Source organism: Phaseolus vulgaris, chromosome 2 (genome assembly GCF_051622355.1).
Source record: "Phaseolus vulgaris cultivar YP4 chromosome 2, ASM5162235v1, whole genome shotgun sequence".
Lineage (NCBI taxonomy): Eukaryota > Viridiplantae > Streptophyta > Magnoliopsida > Fabales > Fabaceae > Phaseolus > Phaseolus vulgaris.
Window position 1 is genome coordinate 13,136,535 of NC_143499.1, and position 17,692 is coordinate 13,154,226.

The window sequence follows — 17,692 nt, forward strand, 5'->3', positions numbered from 1 at the left end:
GCGGCAAGCTATGCATTTATCACACAAATATGAACATGTTTATGCATATGAGGCCAAAAGAAATGTTCATGCAACACATCCAAAGTTTTAGCAACCCCAAAATGTCCCATTAAACCCCCCTCATGAGCTTCTCTAACAAGAGATAATCTAATAGAACATTGGGGAACACAAAGACGTTTTCCTTTAAAAAGAAAGCCATCTTGAATAAAAAAGTCTTTGTGTCCTCCTTTAAGACACTCTTGATAGATGGGAGAAAAATCAAGGTCATCATGATAAAGTTCCTTAATGTGATCAAAACCAAGATATTGAGAGGTTAAAAGATTTAGCAAGGTGTATCTTCTAGAAAGAGCATCCGCCACAATATTTATTTTGCCTTGCTTATGTTTGATCACATAAGGAAATTGCTCAATGAATTCCACCCACTTAGCATGCCTCTTGTTAAGTTTGTTTTGGCTTTTCAAATATTTAAGAGATTCATGATCACTATGTATCACAAACTCTTTGGGAAAAAGATAGTGTTGCCAAGTAAACAAAGCCCTAACAAGTGCATATAATTCCTTATCATAGGTGGAATAGTTGAGATGACTTCCCTTCAATTTCTCACTAAAATAGGCTATGGGGTGGCCCTCTTGAAGGAGAACAACCCCAATACCTATGCTTGAAGCATCACACTCAATCTCAAATGTCTTAGTGAAATTAGGAAGGGCCAAGATGGGAGCATTAGTCAATTTTTCTTTCAAAGTATCAAAAGCATTTTGTTGTGCTTCTCCCCAATGAAAGACCATATCCTTTTTCACTATGTCATTGAGTGGTGCGGCAATGGTACCAAAGTTTGGGACAAATCTTCTATAGAAAGAAGCAAGCCCATGAAAACTTCGGACCTTATTCAAAGATTTCGGTGTAGGCCAATTTTGAATGGCCACCACCTTTGTTTTGTCCACATGGACCCCTTTACAACTAACAACAAACCCTAGGAATTCTATATGATCAAGAGCAAACATACATTTAGCAAGGTTAGCATACAAATGTTCCTTCCTAAGGGTTTCCAAAACTTGCCTAACATGCAACCTATGGTCATTCAAAGATAAGCTATAAATGAGAATGTCATCAAAGTAAACCACAACAAACTTACCAATGAAAGGTCTAAGAACATGATGCATGAGGCGCATGAAGGTACTTGGTGCATTAGTTAAACCAAAAGGCATAACTAACCACTCATATAAACCAAAGTTGGTCTTAAAAGCCGTCTTCCATTCATCACCCGGTTTGATACGGATTTGATTGTAGCCGCTTTTAAGATCAATCTTTGAAAAGATTTTAGAACCATGTAATTCATCCAACAAATCATCTAGTCTAGGTATGGGATGCCTATACTTAATGGTTATGTTATTGATGGCCCTACAATCCGAACACATTCACCATGTGCCATCCTTTTTTGGCACTAAGATGATAGGCATAGCACAAGGACTCATGCTATCTTGCACCCACCCTTTCTCAATCAAAGCCTCAACTTGTTGGCGAATTTCCTTGGTTTCACTTGGATTGGTCCTATATGCTGGACGATTTGGTAAAGAAGAGCCCGGTATCAAATCAATTTGGTGCTCAATCCCTCTCAAAGGTGGAAGTCCATTTGGAGGATCTTGAAACACATCTTTGAACTCTTCTACCAAATTTTCCAAGCAATGAGAACTATCAACAAGTGATTCTACTCTAAGAGTTCTAGGGATGGCTAAGAAAAGAGGATGATGAGCCACTATTTCCCTTTCAATGTCACGCCTAGACACAAGGAGTGTAGGCTTAGAACTCTTATCTTTTTTATCTTTTTTATCTTTTTCACTCTCCCTCTTTTTCTTCATGATAACTTGGTCCTCATGGACTTCTCTTGGAGAGAGAGATTTTAAAGTAACCTTGTGACCATGGAATTCAAAAGATAATTTGTTGGTAAAGCCATCATGTAAAACTTTTCTATCAAATTGCCAAGGCCTTCCCAAAAGAACATGAGTGGCTTCCATGGGCACAACATCACATAATACCTCATCTTTGTATTTTCCAATGGAGAAATGGATGAGGACTTGTTTATTAACAATTATTTCTCCTACTTCACTAAGCCATTGTAACTTGTAGGGCTTTGTATGAGAGATAGTAGGCAATCCAAGCTTATCTACTACTCTTGTACTAGCCACATTTGCACAACTACCCCCATCCACTATCAAGGAACAAATGTTGTTTTGAATAAGACATCTTGTATGGAAAATATTTTCCCTTTGACTTTCATCAAAAGGTTGTGAAACTTGTCCAAGAAGTCTTCTCACAACTAACAAGTCCCCTTCAAGTGGACATTCGCTCTCTTCCTCACTAGATGCATGAGAATGCAATGAATGCTTTGGAGAATCTGAATCATGCTCACTAACTACAATGCCCTCATGCATGTACATACTTCGTTTGGAAGGACAATTTGCAGCAATATGACCATAACCCATACATTTAAAGCATTTAGTGTTAGATGTTCTAGTGGGAGACTTAGGTCTAGAAGTAGATGGCTTAGATTCCTTGGGTTTGAAAGAAGAATCTTTGGAAGGATGTTTAGAAAAAGAAGTTTTGTGCCTCCAAGACTTGGAGTAGTATCCATCATTGGAAGCATTTTTAAAAGAGTTTTTCTTAGCAAGTTGGGCTTCCACCTTCATTGCAAGATGAACTAAAGAACCCAATGATGAATACTCTTGTAACTCAACAATGTCTTGAATATCCTTCCTAAGACCACTCACAAACCTAGCAACCATGGCTTCTTCACTTTCTTCTAATTCAATTTTAAGCACAAGCGTCTCAAGCTCCTTATAATATTCATCCACATTTAGCGTGCCTTGTTGAAACCGTTGGAGTCTCAACATGAGGTCTTTCCTAAAATGTGGGGGCACAAACCTAGCGCGCATATGATCCTTTAAAGAGTTCCAAGAGTCCACGGGAGGACCCTTGTGATAGATAATGTCCTTTACAATTCCATGCCACCATTTCATGGCATAATCACTAAACTCTAGGGTGGCTAGCTTGAGCTTATGCTCATCTTGGATCTCAAAAATTTGTTCACACTTAGCCTCCCAATCTAAATACACATTTGGATCACTAGAACCATTAAAACAAGGTAGTTTGACCGAAGGAAGCTTGGACTTTGCATCATGGTAGAAGCCATTGCCGTAGTGAATTCTTTCCCCTTGGTGATGATGTCTTTGTCCATGGACTTGGGGTGGAGGTCTCCTTCTCCTATGCTCATCTTCACGGCCAACATCATTTGAAGAAGCTCTTGAAGATGGTCTATGAGAATGATGTCCATCATGGATAGAAGGAGATGGTCTAGCTTGTTGTACCTCCATCTTTAGCATTTTCTCCTCCAACCGTCTAATTGTTCTTTGAGCTTCATGTAATTCACCAAGAATTGAAGCTTTGGAAGGAGAATTCTGCTTGTAGGATGCATCACTTGAAAATCCAGCCATTTGTAATTAAAAACAGCAAACACACAAAAACAGCAAACAAGTTAAAAATTAGCAAAAACAGTGAGCTTTTTGGCAATGAAACTGCCGAAGTGAACTAAGGCTGAAAAGATATCACTCTCAAAGAAATAATGTTCTTGCACCAATCTGATCTTGAGGCCTTGGAATCCTTAAATGAAATATGTCAAAGCAAGCACACCAATCTTAAGAGCAAACCACCACAAAACCAAAGAAACAATAAAGACAAACAAGAAAAGGTATAAGCAAGGAAAGGTAATTGCAAAAGGAATACTATATGTAAGACAAACTCAAAGAGTAAGAATGAAAGACAATCAAGAAAATAAAGAACTCAATGAGAAAAGTAGGCACACAAAAGAATACCTAAGGAAAAGCACTAGAGTAGATGAAGAAAACAAAAATTTTAGCTACTGGAATTTTTATTTTTATTTTTATGCAAACTGTGCTTGATATTCACTGATTTAACTGGAACGTTGTAGAGCGAACTGGATTATGAAATTTATACCACAGAAACTTCAAGATGTTAACTCAATAATGGAACTGGAATTAATTAAAAACAGTAAGCCAATTGAGAGAAATAAATTTTTTAAAATCGCTGCCAGATTACCGTATTTTTTTTCGGCAGGAATGTACACTTTTTTTATTTTATTTATCATTTTTTGTGTACTTCATATTTTTGAATGATTCTTTTTTCTATTCTTTTCTAACACTTTGAATATCTCAAATCCAGAATTTCAGAAATTTACAGTACGTAAATCAGTTGCAATAAGGAAAAACAGCAAGCACTCTTTTCAGAAACAGAGGAATACTAATAGAAATAAAAAACAGGATGATGAACTAGCAAAGACATAATAGAAAATGATGTATTGGAACTTGTATAGGTCTAGAATACAAGTATGAACTCAATTCTAAAAAGAAAATGCACAAAGGATCAACATCAATTCAGAAAATTATATGACACCAAAGCAAGAAACAATCAAAACAATAAAAGTACTACTAAAAGTAATGACAAATATGGAATAACATGACTAAGACAAAACTTGACATGATTACAAAATTAAAAGACACAACACAAATTGTAACAAGTGAAAGGAAGCTTAAGGTAAACTCTAGGAAGGATAATGCCATTCCAAAAGAGCAACCATACTCATAAGAATTATGAGTGCCATAAACCTTTCTACAAACACTTGGAGCAAAAGAAAAACAGCAAGAATACTCAATTAAAATTCTAAAACAGAAACTTAAATTGCAAGAAATTAAAGAGCTCTTGAAATTAAAGTGCACACAACTCAACAATTAAACAAGAAGAACCTAAGACTCATGATACCACATGATGTGATTCCAATAGCCACATAGAACAAGATTCTTGACATTTTTAGGAATCACCTTGAGCTGGAAAATATAGAGGCACTTTTCTTAGAGTTGGATCATTGTTCTAAGACAAGAACTCACCAATAACTAGTACCAAATCCCAAACTCATTTGGATGAACCAAATATTGTCAAATTGAATCAACAAAGAGATTAAAACTGGAATTGACCGAACAGAATTGAACAAATGATCAAATGAACCGAACCAAAACAGAAATTAAAAACAGAAACAGAACATAGTGCTGGAAAATAGAAAAAACCGAAACTGAAAAACTCAAGAACACAAAGCAACATGAACAATTGAAGAAGAAGAAAGGAAGGAGAAGAGAATGCTCATGAAGATGGAAGGAGGATGGATGATCTCGCCACTAGAAGTGTGGAATGCTCCTAGATGAGAGTGATGCCGCCACTTGAGGACTCCATTGATCCATCAAGATAAGACTAGAGAAGAAGGCTCCAAAAGCTCTTCAAAGGTCACTCAAAATTTGAGTAGAGTTTTCTTAGATTAATTCCAATCTGAATTTTACAAAGAGAGCACCTCTATATATAGCCTAAGGTGCTGAAAAACTAAGCTAAAACATTTTAAAATTCCCTCCTAAACTATTCTAGAAACCGGCGCCTAAAACAAACCTCCTATGGCACCTCCCATTCTACTCCTACACCTCTCTACTAATACACCCCCCTAAAGCTCCTAATTAAAACCTACAAGATGCTAAAACAAAAGAGGTTTCTAATGTTTCCCTCTAAGCACCTTCAACTAAAGAAACTACAAAAAGAGAAAATAAATGTCCTCTAGCTCCCAAAGCTTTGAACATGCTTCTTGTAATCCTTTGAGGTGGACTTTGACCTCCATGGGTGATGGAGATCAAGCTCAAGAGAACATGGAGGCCAATCATCAAGCTCAAGAAGAGGTGGAGGCACAAATGGAGGACGCCCATGGAGGTCAAAGTCCACCTCAAAGGATTACAAGAAGCATGTTCAAAGCTTTGGGAGCTAGAGGACATTTATTTTCTCCTTTTGTAGTTTCTTTAGTTGAAGGTGCTTAGAGGGAAACTTTAGAAACCTCTTTTGTTATAGCATCTTTTAGGCTTTAGTTAGGAGCTTTAGGGGGGTGTGTTAGTAGATAGTTGTAGAAGTAGAATAGGAGGTGCCAAAGTGAAGGAAGGAGTCACACCTTCCTCATGGCTTGAAATAGGCGCCGGTTTTAGCTAGCTTTGGGAGGGAAATTTGAATTGTTTTAGCTTGCATTTTCAGCACCTTAGGCTATAAATAGAGGTGCTCTCTTTGTAAAATTCAGATTGGAATTAATCTAAGAAAACTCTACTCAAATTTTGAGTGACCTTTGGAGAGCTTTTGGAGCCTTCTTCTCTAGTCTTATCTTGATGGATCATTGGAGTCCTCAAGTGGCGGCATCACTCTCATCTAGGAGCATTCCACACTTCTAGTGGCGAGATCATCCAACATTCTTCCATCTTCATGAGCACTCTCTTCTCCTTCCTTTCTTCTTTTTCAATTGTTCATGTTGCCTTGTGTTCTTGAGTTGTTTTGGTTCGGTTTTTCCATTTTCCAGCACCTATGTTCTGTTTTTGTTTTTAATTTCTATTTTGTTCGGTTCATATGTTTTCTTGCCTAATTCTGTTTGGTCATTCCAAGTTATAATCTCTTTGTTGATTCAATTTGACAATATTTGGTTCATCCAAATGAGTTTGGGATTTGGTACTAGTAATTGGTGAGTTCTTGTCTTAGAACCATGATCCAACTCTAAGAAAAGTGCCTCTATATTTTCCAGCTTAAGGTGATTCCTAAAAATGTCAAGAATCTTGTTCTATGTGGCTATTGGAATCACATCAATGGGCGTCCTCCATTTGTGCCTCCACCTCTTCTTGAGCTTGATGATTGGCCTCCATGTCCTCTTGAGCTTGATCTCCATCATGGACGCTCAAGTCAGTTACAATTTTATATTAGAATTATATGTTTAGAGTTAAGTGTTCATAACCTCTTACCCCACAAGCATCTACCTATTTATAGTTTTTGTCTTGGACCCTACCTATACAGAGGACCACCCTAGGTCCATGTAAGCTCATATCCCCTTAATTATGATTTCAAGGGATAAGTAAGTTCCTTCCATCTTAATCGTTCTTATGACTTTAATCATTAGATCGGAAGGTCATGATTTGATTGATTCGTTGAGGTGGAAGGTCGATAGGATGGAGTGCTAGAAAGTTAGGTATGAACTACGTGCCTCACTGCCAATAGTAGAATTACTATGATCTAACTAACTGTTAATGGTTTTCAAACAACCATAATCCTCTTATATCTCCCAAACTACTCAAATTAGTTTGGTATTTAAAGCAATGAATTTGTCCTAAAAAAGGGTTTAGTTAGAATATTTGTTCAACACCTTTTTCACTAACAAATAACATGTCTAATTCCATACGTTTTGTCCTAGAAAACAAGATTGTAATAAGGTAAAATTGTATTAAGGTTGTCATAGTAGATAATAGGTGTATAGAAGGGAACTTGAAGCCTATGAAGCTCAGACACGGTTCATAATCTTCGCTTCTGCACTTCAGACATGCCGAGCATTGACACATGGCGGATACGTGTACGATACGATGTCAAACACTTTTAGGTGGGTTGATCACGACCCAGTTGTTGAACAAGGTGCTTTGATGTCTCCAAATCCAAGAGGAATGCTTGAAGACCTTGCTGTTGGTTGTGTGTGTCTAGTAGTCTTTGAATTTGTTAATTCACTCTTTAAGATGATCCAAGGTTAATTGAATCTTAATCTTTTTGTAAAGATGAGTTTTCTAAAGAGTGTGAATTTTCAACCAGTTGAAATGTCGGTTCAATCGGTTGTTTGACACTTAGTGACTTTTAAAATGAGTTTTAAAAGCTTGGCTTTGTTTTGACTTTTTTGTCAAACTGATTCAACCAGTTGTTTTGAGAATTGAACTGGTTGTTTTTATGAAAAACTTAATAGAATTCTGTTAAGAGTTTCCAATCTATTTTAAATGATTCTAACAACTTTTGGTTCTTGAATTAACTGCTATGACCATTTGATTGGAGTATAAAAAGGTTGTTTTACACTCCTATGTATTAACTAAGAGAGACCAATCAAAAACAATTTTTAGGATTTCAAAGAGCTTTTGGATCATCTCAAGTGTGGAATAGGATTGTGTCTTGTAATTCTAAACTTTAATCTTTGATTCACCCAAGTGTATTCTATTCCCTTCTTCCTTGAACATTCTATTTTTGTGTGTTCTGGTGTGGTGTAGTTTTAAAAGGTGTTTTTGGAAACTGTGTGGTTTGTCAAAGAGTGGTGTGTGTTCTTGAGAGATTCAAGATCATCACTTTTGGTGTGTGTTTGTAATCTAGGATTGATTACATAGTGAATTTTCAGTGGTTAGCTGAGGACTGGATGTAGCTCTTGGTTAAGAGTGAACCAGTATAAACATCTTTTGGGAATCTCTCTATCTCATTAAATTGTTTTTATTTTTGGTTTTCAAATCTGCTGGTATAAACAGCCGATTGTTTCGTGAAAACAACAGGTTGATTTTCTGAATCAAACTTAAAACAGTTTTCTATTTGGCTAAACAGATTTTTAATTGATTGATTTTTCATAGCTTTTCACTCTACCTTCAACACTTGCGAAAATCTTTAAAAAATAATTCACTTTCCTCTTATTTAAGGCCTCTAATTATAACACCACTTTGTGGGCAGTCGGAGGACACTTTTAAGTATTGCAGTGGAAGAAGAAAGAAGAAGACAAAGAAGGAAAACACTATGAGAAAGAAGAGATGAAAAAAAATCCAAAATAAATGGAATATTTTATTTGAAGATGTAGGTTATTTTGAATTCGTCAGTGTCATTATTTTCAAATGAAAAGAATTGGTTTAGTGTGGTGTCATTAATTACTTTCGATTGACACATGACATTGTTTTTTTTTTTTGATGTAATATTATTTAATTTATATTTAAATACAATTTACTATATAATTATATAATATTATGTATTTTTTTTATAATTTAAATATTATATTTTTATTTTGCTTTATTTTAAATTACAAAACACAAAATTATTTATTTATAATTTAAATCTATTTTTAAATAATAAATTAATGTTTTATTAAAGATTATTATTTTAAAATAATATTAAACTTTTACTTAAAAAAAATAAAATATTAAAATAATATTTTTATAATAATCATATTAAAATTAAAAAAATATAAAATAAAGTTAAATAAATAACAATATTTTATATTTAATTACAATGTTTGAAATAACCTTAAAAAAATATATAAATATTTTTATGGTTATATAAATACAACCAATTACTAATAAATATTTTGATGATTATGTAAATATAACTACTTAATGATAAATATGTGTATGGTTATCTACATATAACTAGTTAATGATAAATTTTTATGGTTATGATAAATATTTTTATGATTATGTAAATATAATCACTTAATAATAAATATTTATAGTTATGTAAATATAACCGGTTAATGATAATTATTGTTATGGTTATTTAAATATAACCAATTAATGATAAATACAAGTCTATAAATAAAAGGGAGTACTTCTGACTCACATAATATTGAATGCATTTACTTCTTAATCATATATCTTACACTCTTAATTTTTAACATCGAAGAGGTTGACTTTCACTCAGTTTCATCGTTAAAGCCTGACAATCCGTCAAGAGACAGATTGGTCTATCTGATCACATTGGATTCACCGCCTCGGACGACTCAACCTTGAGCCCGGTAAGAAAAATTAAAAAAATATAATATATTATACTATAATTAATTTTTAATTTGCTACATGTTTTATTTTTTTATTCATAAATTATTTCTATTAGATGAATTTATTTGATTTTTATATTTAAGTAAATTTATTATATTTAATCTATTTTTGTTAGGAAATTACGATAAATATACCTAATCAAGCTATCGAACAAGATGATGAAAAAAAACATTTATGAAGATATGTTTCAAAGTTAAGAAAAAATCTTCGTGGTGGAAATAATATGAAATGTAGTTTATGTGATTTCTCGTTCAATAGATTTTACACTCAAATAAGAGCTCATTTGTTAAAACTTATGGGAGCAGGAGTTAGAATTTGTTCAAACGTGACTCCTTCAAAACTTGTTGAGGGTTTAAAAAATTAGACAATGAAGCAACATTGAAAATCGAGAAATTGAAATGAAAAAAAGGTTCCTCTACCACCTGTATCTGATAAAGGAAATAAGAAAAACAATGATGTTAACCCAAAATTTAAAGGTTCTTTACAAGTTGCTTTCAATATGCAAGCGAGATACTCTTGATTGTGAAATCGCGAGGATGTTTTATTTTTCAGGACTACCATTTAATTTAGCAAGAAGTCCTTATTATAAAAGTGCATTTTCTTATGTAGTTAATACTTATAATCTTAGTGGATATGTAACGCCAACATATAATAAACTGAGAGGTCCTTTACTTTCAAAGGAAATAAGTCATGTAGAAAGTCTTTTGCAACCTATACGAAACTCATGGAATCAGAAAGGTGTAACAATTGTTAGTGATGGGTGGAGTCATCCTCAAAGAAGACCACTTATCAATTTTATGGCTATCATTGAGAGTGGACCAATGTTTTTGAAGTCAATATATGGATCTGGTGAGATAAAGCACAAAGATTTTATCACTAAACACATGAGATGTAATTATGGAGCTTGGATCGTACAATGTGGTATAAATTATAATTAATAATGCAGTTGTATGTAAGGCAACGGGTGTGCTCATAGAATTAAAATTTCCTTCAATCTATAGGGCTCCTTGTGTAGTGCACACCTTGAATCTTGCATTGAAAAATATTTGTGCAACAAAAAATACTAAAAGAAATAGTGATATTTATCATCAATGTTCTTGGATATCACAAATTGATGATGATGCTACCTTTCTTAAAAACTTTATTGTGGGGCACTCTATGAAATTATCAATGTTCAATAACTTCAACTTATTGAAGTTGCTTTCTATTACTCCAACAAGATTTGCTTGAACCATAGTCATGCTTAAAAGGTTTAAAAGTTTGAAAAAAGGACTCAAAGAGATGGTTATTAGTGATGAATGGTCTTCTTACAAAGAGGATAACGTGGATAATGCAAAACTTGTGAAAGAAAATTTGTTGAGTGATAATTGGTGGATGAAGGTTGATTATATACTTGCTTTTACTTTTATTGCCCCTATTTATGACGTTCTAAAAAAAATACAAATATGGCTACTCTTTTCACTTAGTATATGTGTTCCTACCAAAAATGAACTCGGGGAGTGCAAATCGGTGAGGACTGCGTGTTCATCAGGGAACGAGCTTTCAGTTGGTCTCTGAAGAGGGAGGGAGGTGCACCTGCAAAAAGACTCTCCGATGCGTAAGTCAGTAGGAATACAAAGATGATGATAAATTCTTAACAAAGAGCTAAGAGTAAAAGTATAGAATAAAGTTTAGTGTTCCCTTACAGAGATAGCCATCGCCTATTTATAGGTCTTGTTGGACTTAGACCATTAAGAAGAACATTGAATGGTTATCATGAGATATAAATGGATTTTATAATAGTAACTATAATCGCTAGTAACCTATAACCGATTTATAGTTTGATTTATGTGTCTTAAATATAATATTAAACGTGTAGTTTCCCCGAGTTCATTTTTGGTAGGAACATTTGACGCCCACCGTGGGGCCTGGTAAGACTTTTCCCAGGACCACAAGACCAGTAAGAAATTCAGACATACACTCTCAATATGAGTATCCAACAGGAAAACTTAAATCAACCGATAGGGGACCCCCAAAACAAACGAGGAAGACCTACCTAGAACTGTGAGAGACGCCTTGGGCCAAATGCGGGAAAAAATGGAACGAAATTTGGCATCCCTAAGAGAGCAACACATGACAAAATTACTGGTACTGCATTATCAGGTATCTCGTAGGGATAACAACAACGCCACTTAGGGTGTCCAACAACATTTGGAGCATACCGCCGAATCCCGGAGGGTCCCCATAGAAAACTCAAATCAAGAACTAAAAACGCTCAACCAAGAGTACAACAACTCGTTCAACCAAGAGCGAAGCAAAAATAATATAAGTTCAATCAAGAACTAGAAATGTTCAACCAAGAGCACGACAACACGCTCAACCAAGAGCAAAGCAAAATAATGCAAGTTCAATCAAGAACGAAGCATGTTCAACCACGAGCATAACTAAAAAACCAAATCCAAACGATTTCAAGTTGAACTCATTCATCATTAAAATTAATCCACCTGTACATCTTCTTGGATTCCGAGTTGGGGGGACTTATGTACATAACCCCAATTACGACCAAGTCTGAATGTATCCGGTCGTAATTGGGGGTATGTATAATATGAAATGTGAGATTCAATGATTGAAAATGTGAAAAACATCATATACCAAAATGAAAGGAAGACAAAAGCTAAACATTCATCATTTTTAGAGGTAATAAAGTCAACATTAATTGATTGTTGGACTAAGATTAACACATCTCTTCATTGTTTGACTCATTCTTTAAATTCAAGGTAATACATTATGTTAGATATTATTAGATATTATTAGATATAATTAGATATTATTTGATATTATGAGATATTATAGATATTCTTAGATATCTCATATTTATGTAATGGGCTTAGCCCATATGTTTCTTTTCCTATATAAACATAACCCTATGTGTTCAATATACACAAGTGATTTACCCTATTCTTTCTTTTCCTTTAATATGGTATCTAGAGCATAAGGTTAGGGTTTAGGGTTCAATTTTTATTGGTGAACCCACTATTCATTGGAACTTTCCAGCCACCGCCCCACTGTCTCGCCGGAGTTGCCACTACCTCGTCGGAGTCGCCGCTAGACCCTCGTCGGACCACCACCAGACCCTCGCTGGAGCCGTCGCCAGAATCTCGCCGGAGCCTTCGTTGGAATCTCGCTGGAGCCTTCGTTGGAGCCTCCGCTGGAGACGCTGCCGGAATCGCTGCTGGAGCCTTCATCTTTGTTGTTGCCGCCAATTAACCAGAGATTGGGTTTGTCCTTATGATGTGAATGCAATAGCAAGAATACATGATTCTTTGACATTCTTAGGAGCAACTTGAGTTGGTCATGAAATGGCACTTTACTTAGAATTGGATCAATGTTCTAATTCAAGAACTCACCAAGACTTTGCACCAAACCAAAGCTCATATGGAAGTCCATATATTGTCAAATGGAATCAAACACAAGGAATGAAGAACAAGAATTGAAAAGCTGGACCGAATTGAAATGCTAAGCTACTGAACCGAACAGAATCAAAGAAACAAAGCTGGAAACACAAATTTAAACGGTGCAAATGAAAGGAAAGACTAAGAACTTAAAAACTACCGAACAAAAATTGAAGAAAAGGAAGAAGAACACTTATAGAAGAAGCTTGCTGGATTTTGAGAATTGGAGAAGCCATTCACGCCACTTGGTTCCTTGTTCCAAGATAAGTGATGGAGTGCCGCCACTTGAAGCTCACCATTGCTCACAAGATAAGGCAAAGGAAGAAGAAGACCCAAGACTCACAATTTCTCTCCAAATTTGAGTATAGTCTCTCTACTATAAAATTCCAATCTGAAAAATACAAAGAGAAGCACCTTATTTATAGCCTATGAGGTGCTGAAATGCAAGCTAAATGAACCTCAAATGCTGATGAAATTCGGCGCCAACTAGACAATGAAGGAAGTGTGACTTTCCTTCCTAGTTTGGCACCTCCTAACTCCTATCTACACTCCCCCCAACCTCCCTTACTACTTACACCTATTTATTACATCCGCAACCCTATTCTATAAAAGAAATAAGAAGAGCCATCTTATTATACTCTTGTCCCAAAGCTCTTGCCATGCTCCTAGTAATTCGTTGGGCTTGGGCCCCTTGTTGGGCTTGGACCCCTTGTTGGGCTTGGGCCCCTTGTTGGGCTTGGGCTTCATGGGCTTGAGCATCCTCTACTTGGTTTCCATCATACTCCCCGGGTTGGAGAGAATTCGTCCACGAATTTGGGAAACCTGCAGCAAAAGGAGTGAGATCAGTAATATTGAAAGAATTACTACCAAGATAAGTAGGGGGCATATCTAACTCATAGGCATTATCATTAATCCTCTTGATGACTTGGAAAGGGCCATCACCACGAGGCATAAGTTTGGACTTCCTTAGAGAAGCAAATCTATCCTTTCTCAAATGAAGCCAAACCCATTCACCGGGCTCAAAGATTAATGCCTTTCTCCTTTGGTTGGCAGTGTCAGCATACTTACCAACTTTCTTCTCAATTTGTAACTTGATGCGGGTATGCAAATCTTTAATAAAAGAAGCCTTTTCAAAACCGTCTTTGCATAGAACCTCATCAAGTACAGGAATGGGAAGAAGATCTAGAGGAGTGAGGGGATTAAACCCATAAACAACCTCAAAAGGAGAATGGTTAGTGGTGGAATTTACTACCCTATTATAGGCAAATTCAACATGAGGTAGTAAATCCTCCCAAGCCCTTGGATTCCCGGAAATAAATCATCTCAATAATTGACCCAAGGTTCTATTAACCACTTCGGTTTGACCATCAGTTTGGGGGTGACAAGTAGTAGAAAACAGAAGTTTTGTGCCAAGTTTCCCCATAAGGTCCTCCAAAAGTGACTTAAGAACTTAGAATCCCTATCGGATACTATACTTCTAGGAAGTCCATGCAAACGATCAACTTCCTTGAAGAAGAGATTTGCAATATGGCATGCATCATCCACTTTGTGGCATGGAATAAAATGAGCCATTTTAGAAAAACGGTCCACTACCACAAAGATGGAATCCTTACCCTTCGATGTCTTGGGTAGTCCTAAGATAAAATCCATAGAAATATCCACCCAAGGCATTGTAGGGATAGGAAGAGGGGTATATAAACCATGGGGTTGGACCTTAGATTTAGCCTTCCTACATGCTATACATCTATCACAGAAGGTATGTACGGATTTGCGCATGTGAGGCCAAAAGAAATGTTTCTAAGGTCTTAGCTACCCCAAAATGTCCCATAAGCCCACCCTCACGAGCCTCTCTAACAAGAGATTGTCTTATGGATCCTTGGGGAACACAAAGTCTTTTTCCTTTGAAAAGAAAACCATTATGTAAGAAAAAGTTTTTGTGACCTTCCTTGGAACACTCTTGATAGATTAAAGAGAAATCTAAGTCATCATGGTAAAGGTCCTTTATGTGATCAAATCCTAAATATTGAACATTCAAAACATTTAACAAGGTATACCTTCTTGAAAGAGCATCGGCAACCACATTAATTTTACCTTGTTTATGTTTGATCACATAAGGAAATTGCTCAATAAACTCCACCCACTTAGCATGTCTCTTATTAAGCTTGCTTTGGCTTTTCAAATATTTAAGGGACTCATGATCACTATGGATCACAAATTCCTTTGGAAAAAGATAATGTTGCCAATTTTGCAAAGCTCTAACAAGAGCATAAAGTTCTTTATCATAAGTGGAGTAATTGAGATGACTCCCTTTGAGTTTCTCACTAAAATAAGCTATGGGGTGTCCTTCTTGAAGGAGGACGGCCCCAATGCCTATATTAGAGGCATCACACTCTATTTCAAATGTCTTAGCAAAGTTAGGAAGGGCTAGAATGGGGGCTTTAGTTAATTTATCTTTCAAAGTTTGGAAAGCGTTTTCTTGCTTTTGTCCCCACTTAAAAACCACATCCTTCTTTACTATGACATTTAAAGGTGCGACAATTGTACTAAAGTCTTTCACAAACCGCCTATAAAAACTAGCAAGTCCATGAAAACTTCGTACTTCATTGACATTGGTGGGTGTAGGCCAATGTTGAATTGCTGCAACTTTTGTTTGATCTACATGCACCCCTTTATGACTAACCACAAACCCTAGGAAGTCTATATGATCTAATGCAAAGAAACATTTAGCATGATTAGCATACAATTTCTCCTTCCTAAGGGTTTCTAAAACTTGTCTAACATGTGACTCATGATCTTCTAAAGACAAGCTATATATAAGAATATCATCAAAGTAAACCACAACAAACTTGCCAATGAATGCTCTTAAAACATGATGCATGAGTCGCATGAAGGTACTAGAAGCATTAGTCAAGCCAAAAGGCATGACCAACCACTAATATAAACCAAATTTGGTCTTAAAAGCGGTTTTCCATTCATCACCATGTTTAATTCGAATTTGATTGTAACCACTCTTAAGATCAATTTTGGAAAATATTTTAGACCCATGTAATTCATCCAACAAGTCATCTAACCTAGGAATGGGATGCCTATATTTGATGGTGATGTTATTTATAGCGCGACAATCTGTACACATCCTCCATGTCCCATCCTTTTTAGGGACAAGTATGACATGCATAACACATGGGCTCATGCTATCTTGTACCCACCCCTTAGCTAATAAATCCTCAACTTGTCTTTGAATTTCTTTGGTCTCTTAGGGATTGGTCCTATATGCAGGGCGATTTGGTAAAGAAACCCCGGGCATGAAGTCTATTTGGTGTTCAATCCCTCTTAGAGGTGGTAAGCCTTTAGGAGGATCTTGAAACACATCTTCATATTCCTTTACCAAATGGTCCAAACATGTGGGACTATCCATAGCCGACTCATATTCACTAGGTCTAGGAATAGCTAAAAAAATAGGCTTGTGAGTAACTATTGCCTTTTTAACTTGTTGGGAAGATATGAGAAGGCTTCTCTTGGAATTTTTTTATATCTTTTTCTTTCTCTCTCTTTTCTCTCATTTTGATTTGGTCCTCATGTACTTCCTTTGGAGAGAGAGACTTAAGAATGACTTTGTGTCCATGGAAGTTAAAAGAAATTTTGTTGGTAAAGCCATCATGAAATTTTTTTCTATCAAATTGCCATGGCCTACCTAAAAGTATATGAGTAGCTTCCATTGGAACAACATCACACAAGACCTCATCTTAATATTTGCCAATGGAAAATGTAATGAGGACTTGTTTGTTCACTACTATCTCACCCACCTCACTCAACCATTGTAACTTGTAGGGCTTGGCATGAGAGATGGTAGGCAATCCAAGTTTGTCTACCACTCTTGCGCTTGCCACATTTGCACAACTCCCCCCATCCACAATCAAAGAGCATACTCTATCATTAATAAGACACCTTGAATGAAAAATATTTTCTCTTTGAGTTTCATCAAAAGGTTTTAACACTTGTCCAAGCATGCGTCTTATTACTAATAGGTCACCCTCATGTGGGCTTTCACTTTCACTCTCACTTGGGGATCTAGAAGGTGAGGAATGTCTAGAAGATTCGGACCCATGCTCACTGATGTGATTCCAATAGCCACATAGAACAAGATTCTTGACACTTTGAGGAATCACCTTGAGCTGGAAAATATAGAGGCACTTTCTTAGAAGTTGGATCATGGTTCTAAAATCAAGAACTCACCAATAACAAGTACCAAATCCCAAACTCATTTGGATGAACCAAATATTGTCAAATTGAATCAACAAAGGAGAATGAAAAGAAGAGACCGAACAGAATTGAATTAAAAACAAAAGTACCGAACAGAATTAAGAAGCAAACAGAAAATAGGTGCTGGAAAATTAAAGGAACCAAAACAAAAACAACTCAAAACTCAAGGCTACATGAACAAATTGAAGAAGAAGAAAGGAAGGAGAAGAGAATGCTCATGAAGATGGAGGAATGGTTGGATGATCACGCCACTAGAAGAATGGATGCTCCTAGATGAGTGTGGAAGCCGCCACTTGAGGAAACCATGGTCCTTCA

General features: G+C 35.9%; 1 pseudogene; it reads left to right on the forward strand.

Moving 5' to 3' along the window:
- The first annotated feature begins 7,487 nt into the window (after positions 1-7,487).
- The window catches only part of LOC150029006 (uncharacterized), a 41,032-nt pseudogene continuing 30,827 nt past the window's right edge, over positions 7,488-17,692 (forward strand).